Source organism: Eublepharis macularius, chromosome 3 (genome assembly GCF_028583425.1).
Source record: "Eublepharis macularius isolate TG4126 chromosome 3, MPM_Emac_v1.0, whole genome shotgun sequence".
Lineage (NCBI taxonomy): Eukaryota > Metazoa > Chordata > Lepidosauria > Squamata > Eublepharidae > Eublepharis > Eublepharis macularius.
The window spans coordinates 91,845,689-91,855,170 of record NC_072792.1 but is presented as its reverse complement, the minus strand read 5'-3'; positions in this window follow the sequence as shown (position 1 = coordinate 91,855,170).

Here is a 9,482-nt window from a genome sequence, read left to right as displayed (position 1 = left end):
AAAGGAAGTTATTGGCCAGGCAGTTCAGGAAATTGCATGATTCATGACGCTTTGCTGAGCCTGTCTCCAAGCACACATCAGAGAAGTTGAAGTCACTCATAATTACAAGGTTCTGATGTTTGGATACTCTACCAATCTGTTCAAAGAGGGCTGCATCCATTTCTTCTCGTTGGTCAGGTGGTCTGTAGCAGACTCCAACAATAATACCCTTTGTCCTTCCTCCCCTTATTTCTACCCATATGCTTTCCACTGGGCTGTCCACCCCATTCTCCATAACTTCTTGACAATCAAGCCCTCTCCTCACATACAACGCCACTCCACCTCCTCTTCTACCCTTCTGGTTTTTCTTGAACAACTCATACCCATCCACTAGCACATTCCAGTCATGGGAATCATCCCACCAAGTTTCAGTAATTCCTACTATATCGTAGCCCTCTGTTTGCAATAGAAGCTCAAGCTCTTGTTTCTTATTACCCATACTTTGGGCATTGGTATATAGACACTTGTAGCCTTGTACCTTTGTTTGACCTGTCCTACCCAGGTGGGTCCCCACTGTTTTCACTTTGTCATTGAAATCCCCATGTCGATCATCTCCTTCCCCTTGCGGCATCAGTTTAAAGCTCTCCTGATGAAATTCTCCAGGTTCGTTCCAAACGTTTTCTTCCCTGCCCTTGAGAGGTGAAGCCCATCATGTGCTAGAAGGCCTTCTCTAAGAAAATTTATCCTGTGGTCCTAGAACCCAAAGCGCTCCTGCCGGCACCACCATCTCAGCCAACGATTCACCTCAAGTATGGTCCACTCCCTGCGCGTTCCTCTTCCTATGACTGGAAGGATAGAAGAGAATACCACCTGTGCCCCCAATGCCTTCAACTGCCTTCCAAGAGCTTCATAATCCTCTTTAATTCTTGCAACAGTATTCGCAGCCGTGTCATTCATTCCCACATGAATCAGCACAAACAGGTACTTATTAGCAGGCTTGATGAGTTTCGGCAGTCGGTAATATCCTGAATTCTGGCCCCCAGCAAGCAACACATCTCTCGGAATAGGGGATCTGGCCCAGAGACATGGCGTTCCATACCCCTGAGCAGAGAGTCCCCGACAACCACTACCTTCTGTTTTTTTTCCACTTCTGTGTGGCCCCATGTCCTCTACACAACCTCTTCCAGGTCTTTGCGGTTCTCCTTCCATTCTCATCTCCGTCACTGTCTCTAGCACTTCAAAACGATTCCTGAGCTCAAGTGGGCCAGAGCATCTTCTTCGTTGACATCTTTGGGTTTGTACCGTAGATCTGAGAGGAGGCTCAGAAGGGAGATCGACTCTTTCTTCTTCTCCTTGACTTTCCTCTTCTTGGCTGTGCAGAGCCCCCAGGCTCTTGTCAATAAAATTCTCCCCTTCTTTGATTTCCTGAAGGGTGGTGATCCTCTCCTCCAGGCTCTGAATCTTTTCTTCCAAAAGTCTGACCAGCTTACACTTCTGGCAAGTGAACTTTGTCTTCTCTTCTGGGAGGAAAACAAACATGGCACACTCCATACAGGTGACTGCAAAGGGGGCTTCAGTAGACATGATTGCCTTCCAAATATATACCCAGAGCAATGTTCTCTCTAAGCTTTGCAGTGTTGTGAGCTAAAAATCTACTTTGTGAGCCAAAACAACTTTCATTAAAGTTTTCAGTGAACCTCCTTTTTAAAAAAAATTACAATCAAATTGTTTTGATTACAATCGAAACAATTTAACAATAAAAGCCATTAGGTGAAAGGGCCACAAAAATCAGAGTATACTTCTGTATAAAAATGGATATGTCCATGCTGATTACAAAGGGGTTGTTGCAAAATAAAGCAGACATGCAATGGAACCTTAAAGACTAGCACGTTTATTTCAAGATGAGCTTTTGTGTGTCAGTGCTTACTTCTTCAGCCTCCTTCTGCACCAAGGCCAAGTTAAATGAGGCCTTCACCATGGTGGTGGCTGAGGCGCTATCTTCTCTCCTCTGCCCTCTGGGGCTGAGGGGAATCCTAGCAATTTCAGGCTTCATGGGTCAGGCCAGACCCAATCACTCAGCTCTGCTCTGTTCCCCAGCTAGAGAGCCAGCAGTGGCTAGAGGCGCTCTCTGGCACCACCCTGGGGGCCAAACTAGCCACAGCCAGGAAGGGAGGAGGCTCCATCCCTGTTCCATCCCTATAGGGCCCACCTGCACATGCTGGCTGAGTGGGAGGGCGGGGCCGCCTGAGGGTTAGTATCTGTGAGCTACATCTGAGAAGCTGTGAGCGGAAGAGTCAGAATCTGTGAGCGATTGCTCACGTGCTCACATTAGCGGGAACACTGACCCAGAGTACTCTCAGCAGAGTTTCGGGTCCCTCATTTCTAGAGTCCCACTTATTCTAAGTTAGTCACAACCCCCCTTTTTTCTATTGCTCCTGTTTCTTAATCCATAAATCCAGATGTCATCAAATCCTTGTTATCCATTTCATGCAAAAAGTCTATTAACGGTTTCCATTCATGGTATTTAAATTCTTCAGGAATATTATTTAGATTATATTTTAGCACTATGATTCTTTTAGAGTTTTTCATCAGCTTTATTCTAATTTTTGATATTAGCAACTCATGATCCAAATTACAATCCGCTCCTGGTCTTGTTTTAGCTTTAGAGCTTCTCTATCTTTTGTTTCCAATTATGTGATCTATTTGGTTGTTGTATTGATCATCCAGTGATTTCCACGTATACAATCATCTTTTTAGTTGCCTGAAGCACATGTTAGCAATGAACAGGTTGTTGGCTTCACAAAATTCTATGAGTCTCTCTCCTGCTTCCTTTCGTGATCCTAATTCAAATTTTCCAACCATGTTTGATTCTTCTTTGCCTCCTACTTCTGCATTCCAGTCACCTATGATTATCAGCATATCTTGTTTAGGTGTATGATCAATTTCTTCTTGGACACTTGGACACTTGTTTTCGATTTCTTCCTCCTAAGCATCTGTAGTTAGAGCCTAAACTTGAATGATGATTATGTTAACAGGCCTTTCCTAAGGTCTGATTGATATTACTCAGTCAGACTTTGCGTTGTAGCTCTTGACTGCTTGTGCTATGTCTTGCCTCACTATTAAAGCAACACCATTTCTTTTGAGTTTGTTATTTCCACATTAAAACACTTTTTGGTTTTCTGATTGAAAATGTCCTGAGTCAGTCCACATTAGATCACTCACACTCAGGATTGCAATGTTTAAAGTTCCATTTCTTGTTTTATGATTTCTAGCTTGCCTGGCTTCACACTTCTCGCATTCCATGTTCCATGTCTGTTGCACAGCTCTGGACATTCCTTTTGCATCTATTCACATCAGCAGCAGCTTGGGTTTGGAGTGCCTGGGGCAATTCTAGGGCTCCATGTGCACGCACGCAAAGTGCGCGCGCATCTTCCCAGGACTGCAGGATGACGTCACTGGAAGTGACATCATCGTGCAGGTTGTGGGAGCCCTCCTGCAATTCGGGCTGCTCACCTCCCTGCCCTCATCAGGCAGCCCTCTACAGCAGCCATCCATGCCACCACCGCCTGCTCAGCGTGTTCCTTAGGTGCAGGACGGCCAGCTCAGCGCCAGCAAGCCGGCTGCCTCGTCGGTGCAGCAGGTTGCCAGGGCGCCATGGGCAGCCTCCCATGGAGAATAGGCTGTCCTTGGCATGGTGCCCCATGGCCCTCTCCAAATTATGCGCCTAGGGCAACTGCCCTTCTTGCCCCCCCCCATGCTACACCACTGATTCACATCCGCAACTGGACATCCTTTTGGCTTTAATCCAGTCCCATCATTAAGAACAGCACTATTCATACTTGTCCTCGGCTCTTCCCCCATAGCCAATTGAGTGCCATCTGACCTGGGAGTCCTGTCTTCCAGCATTATATCATTTTCCTTTTGGATTGTCTCATCATAGCGTTTTCAAGGTAAGAGATTAGCAGAAATTTTTTACCATTGTCTTCTTCTGCTTCGCAGTACTAACCAGGATTACTTGAAGTAATACTGCTGTTGTCTATGAAAGATCTTCCACCAGCGTCACCTTCCACTACTGCTGCTGCCCAGTAGCTAACCTTGGAGAATCCCTCCACTCCCATCGCCACTGGAACATTCAGTTCTCCTCTGCTGATGTGACCATTGATTCCTGAAGGAGGTGGATGCATCTTAATCTGGAGTCTCAGCTTTGACCATTTTTCCCCTTGTCACTCTTCCAGGAATTTAGACTCCTGATGGTGTTGCTCTCAACTTCATTGACACACTCAACCCCCCTCACCACATTAAGATGTGTATCCAAGAGGATATCTTCTAGATGGTATAAAATCCCCAAACACCTGACAGCAAAATGGGCTGTTCTAGATTAGATTACAATAGATTATGAAACATGATCAGTCTCCTGACTGAAATGCAACTATGATCTAAGTGATACGAAAACTGCCAGAGTTTGAACTATTTAGGCATTATGAGTTGATACTTCCCCCCAGCCCCTGTTCATGATATGTCCCCTCCCGCTTGCTTTCTCACTTGTGAAAGGAACAATATGGGAATCTGGTGAGATTTATAGCTCCTTGCAAACTACTCATTTTTTAAAAAGTGTCATGACATTGTTCTTGCACTTCATATGATTCCAGCTTTTTTTGGCTGGATCATGTCCTTGGACTGGAATGAAAGCTGCGATGAAAATGATGCAAAACTGAATTATTTAGGAAGGCTTTTTTACACATGTAACAGGGTTCTGTTATGTTTCCAAGAGATGCTTTGGTAAAGGGATAAAGACTGTAGACTCCACTACTGCACTCTGTCTGTTGCTGCAAGCATGCTCCTACTGGCTAGTTTCCATGTGGTTTAACATGTTGTGTTAAATTACTTATATTTTGTTTCCGCATCATTGAGCTCTGTATCTTTCCTTAATTTGATTTTCTTTTTTGGCTGTTCTTGTTTAGTATGTCCAGTGAAAAATGGTAACTGTGTATATACGCAGGCAAGAACAGTATATAACAAAACCAAATCTCCTATCAGCCCATCATGGATATGGCCAGAAATATAAGGGAACAGTTGCGGGTCTTGACCAAAAAGATCATGGAGGGTGTTTCTGTACACCAGAAAGAAGAGCTGATCAAGCTTCTCAACTAAACATGCCAAAGGCGGAGTTTAGAAACCCAGAATAGAATAGCCTTCGAGAGTGGTCTTTTAATATGGCCTTTTGTAGATTGTGTATGTGTTATGTGCCATCAAGTTGCTTCTGAATTCAGAATTAAAGACCTCCAAAACATACTATCCTTAACATCTTTGTTCAGGCTTCCTTTTTTCAGTCAATTCATCTCAAGTTGAGTCTTCCTCTTTTCAGATTAAAAACCATCTAATGCATACCAGTGGATATTATGTGTTGAGGCCCAGGTGCAGAAGTGTCTGCAAATGGCAAGAAGATCTAATTTCACAGAAACAAAGATATAGATATATTTCGAAGATGGAGTATATTGGTTGAGAACCCACAGATATTCATATTTATGAGAAACTGGTAATCACTATTTTTAAATATATTTGGTTATGATAAAAAGCAGCAAAACAGTTTTTATATATTTTAAGAAGATATTCAAGTATAGATAACTGTTTTATGCCTGCGAGAACTTTAGGAGGAATTTTAAGCATACTTTTATATAGATATAGATATATTTCGTTGTAATACCTATTGATCGCCTTAAAACAAATGAAGGTTTGGGGGAAGGGAGGTTACAGTCCTCTCAGCATAGCTCCCTCTGTTTTATAGCTCTACCTTTTTTGGGGGGGTGGTTCAAGTTGGGTACCCAAAATTGGTGTGTGAAGTAACACACTAATTCAGTAGAGCTATACATATAGCTAATAGATATCAATATATTAAGATTATATACTTTATCAATCAAGATGTAGTTTACTTTTATGCAAAGGGGTAGTAAGGGTTAGGGAGGGGGGTGGGTAGGTGGCTTAGGAAGTACTTAATTAGTATTATAATTCAATCAATAATCATCTGAATAAAATATTTACAAGTGGTTAAAGTAGATTTAAAAGAGCAAAAAAAGGGGGAAAATATTGGCTTAAATATAAATCATTGTTGGTATTAATAGTTAATAGTTAAGAACAAAACATTAAATTTCACTATAGTTATTTAGTTTAGTATGTTTATAGCATGTTAACAAAGAAAACAGAATTTTACTTTGGAAAAATAAACAATGATTTGTATAATAAGGACTATTTTCCAAGGTTCCATTCATCTATTTGTTAAATCTATCTTCAGATGTAATGTGGAAAATTTATCTCGTTGTTGTGGTTATAATGCTATTGTTATACGTTAGTTTATTTGTTTAATACTAATAAAATTATTTTTTTAAAAAAGTATAGATAACTTTGTACAGTGTTTGAAGTTAGTTAGCCAAGAATGTGTGTCTTTATCAAGTGGGAAAGCTAATTACTGTTAGGAGATGGTTTTTAAAAACTGTAAATATGTAACACTGAATTGACTGGGAGCTTCTTTTTAAAAGGGGCTCCTGTCTTGTCAGCCACATCTTTGGGTAAGATATTTTTATACACTTACAGCTTTTCTTTAATTATCTATGTAGCAGTAATGGGTGGTATAATTTTCTTTACAGTTAGTCAATGTTAAAAATGAAAAACAGCTATGCTGTAATAAAGGATAGAATGGAAGCAAAGATTTTCAAACACAGTTACTCCAGTCTAAGTCCATTGATTTCAATTGGCTTAAACTGGAGTAACTCTGCTTAGAATTGTACTGTAAGTTGTGTACAGTACCCATAACAAACCAAAAACTTTTTTGAAGTATACATCTTGCCAGGAATTAAATGATTTGATATAGGAAAGCAACGTAGATGCCTGGGGCTTCCAACGTGCACACCTATAACTGAACCAGGCCGGACCAGAGTCATTCAGAACACTCCAAAGAAGCAAAACTAAGAAAACTAAGAAATATTGCTTAGAATTCCAGTTTTGGTTACTAGTCAATAGGATACAAATTTTTAAAGAGTGTCATTGGGTGAAAACAGAACACCACATTTTGCACTGAGATCCTTTGAAAAAAATTCCTGTTCCTTTCAAAAGGATTTATCTTGCAGAAGTCAATCACTATTTCCCTCAAAGAAGGACTATATTAAGATGCACCAGTGGAGCATTTTGAATTCAAGATATTCCACTTATATAAGCACTCATTTGAAAAGGTGACAAAAACACATTTTAACACAAAGCCCAAGAGACACTTTGTCTTGTGTAAATCTTTATTACTTGTCACAGTCAAATGCTCAAGAGAATTGTTATACTGATAGAAACCATCAAAATGACATAAATACTATGATAATGCAAATAATGGCTCATATTTTTTGTGCTAATGCCTGTATCTTCTGTTATCAAGTATCACATCTTTACACTTTGTACACCCTTGAGTAAGAGTCCTGCCTTGGACTTCTGACTTTCCTTAGCCTTTCAATCAGTGGAGATGCTTTCTGAATGAGTAACTCCTGCTGTGTTTAAGAAACACTGATTGGTGAAGTTCATAAAAAGCCCACCAGATTCTTTAACATTTTCTGAAAGGACTGGTTGAGCTTTCCTAAGGAGTTACTGGAACCGAGCAGGCAGAAGGGACTCTGTGCCCTTTTTAGGCAGGTGTCCACTGTGCTTTGTTGAGATTGCTAGGGTGGTGTGTAGCACAATCTATGCACTCATAGGCAAGTACCACTGACTTGGATGACACTTGTTCCCACATAAAAGTGCAGGATTACAACCTGCACCTCTATTTCATAGGCATTTTGTCTCCATGGAACATTATTAATTTAAGGGATCTTGAGGCCATTTATATGGATGTGCATTTGTCCCTTCTAATTAAAAATAAAACTACTATTTTGAAACCAAGCCCAAACTTGTTTTGGTCATGAGCAGTGTCTATAGCAGCTATATGGAAACCTGCTTTTCTCTTTCCGCTATTCTCACTGAGATCCAAGGCAGATTACATACTGCAAGTGAATACAATATCATTAATTGCTAGGGCATTCACCGAACAAAAATACAACATGTTGAGTAGTTAGGATATTAAATTACAATAGGGTATGGTATTTGCAAATTTAGAAAACTAGCAGAAACATAGGTGAAACCTCTCTGACTTTAATGTGTAAGTAATTAACATGATGTCTTTAGCAAAGCCAAACTACCCAGTAGGAATGTATCTACACCAACAGATAGTACACAACAGCCTAGTCTCTGTCCCTTACCAAGGTATCTCTCTGAGCTCTTACTTATGTCACAGCCCTATAATCTAAGTAGAAAGCCCTTCTGAATAATTCAGTCTTGCATAGTTTGTGGAAAGCCAGGGCAGTAGGAGCCACTGGCTGTTTTCATACTGCTTACCGACCACAGAACATCGTGCCAAGCTCCTGGAATGATGGTGTCTTCCTGGAGTGATTCCGCATGATGTTCCATGGCTGGTAAGCAGTGTGAAAATGGCCACTGACTTTCAAGCTAGTCTAAGTTGGGAGAAGGCTTTTTTTACTGCTGCATTTACTTGCTTCTCTAGCAGCAGTGCTGGATCCAATAAAACATCTAGGCTTTTCACTGAGCCAGTCAGGGACAACTGGACCCCATCAAAGTTCTGAAGCACAATGTCTTTCAAGAACTCTACTTTTCCAACCACCATCATTTCAGTCTTGTCTGGGTTCAATTTCAATTTGTTTGCTTTCAGCCATTTGACAATAGCTGTCAAGCAGCAACTCAGTACTTCTACAGCATCACCAGGGAATTTGGATAGCAAGATATAGAGTTGGAGATCACCTGCATATTGATGGCATCCAATTCCTTAACTACAAATTATTTCTCCTAAAGCATTTATATAGAGGTTAAAGAACATAGGTGAATAAGATTGCACCTTGTGGAATCCCACAAGATAATTCCCACACTGAGGATAGTGGGTCTCCAATAGCAACCCTTTTGAGTTTATCCTATAAAGAACAATTTAAACTAGTTCAAGGCCCAAGGAGAGCCAGTTTGGTGTAGTGGTTAAGAGCACGGGACTCTAATCTGGAGAACTGGGTTTGATACCCACGCCTCCACTTGAAGCCAGCTGGGTGACCTTGGATGAGTCACAGCTCTCTGGAGTTCTCTCAGCCCCACCCACCTCACAGGGTGTTTTGTTGTGGGGATAATAATAGCATACTTTGTAAACCACTCTGAGTGGGCATTAAGTTGTCCTGAAGGGCGGTATATAAATCAAATGTTGTTGTTATTATTATAACATACTTTGTACACCGCTCTGAGTGGGTGTGAAGTCATCCTGAAGGGTGGTATATAAATCGAATGTTGTTGTTGTTGTTGTTATTCTAATAGCTACTTCTGCCTCCAAATGCCTCAGCAGGATGGCATGGTCTACTGTGTCAAAGGCTGCAGATAGATCCATGAGGAGCATGGATATTGTCTACATTCAGGCGGAGGTCATCAGCTAGAGCCACTAAGGC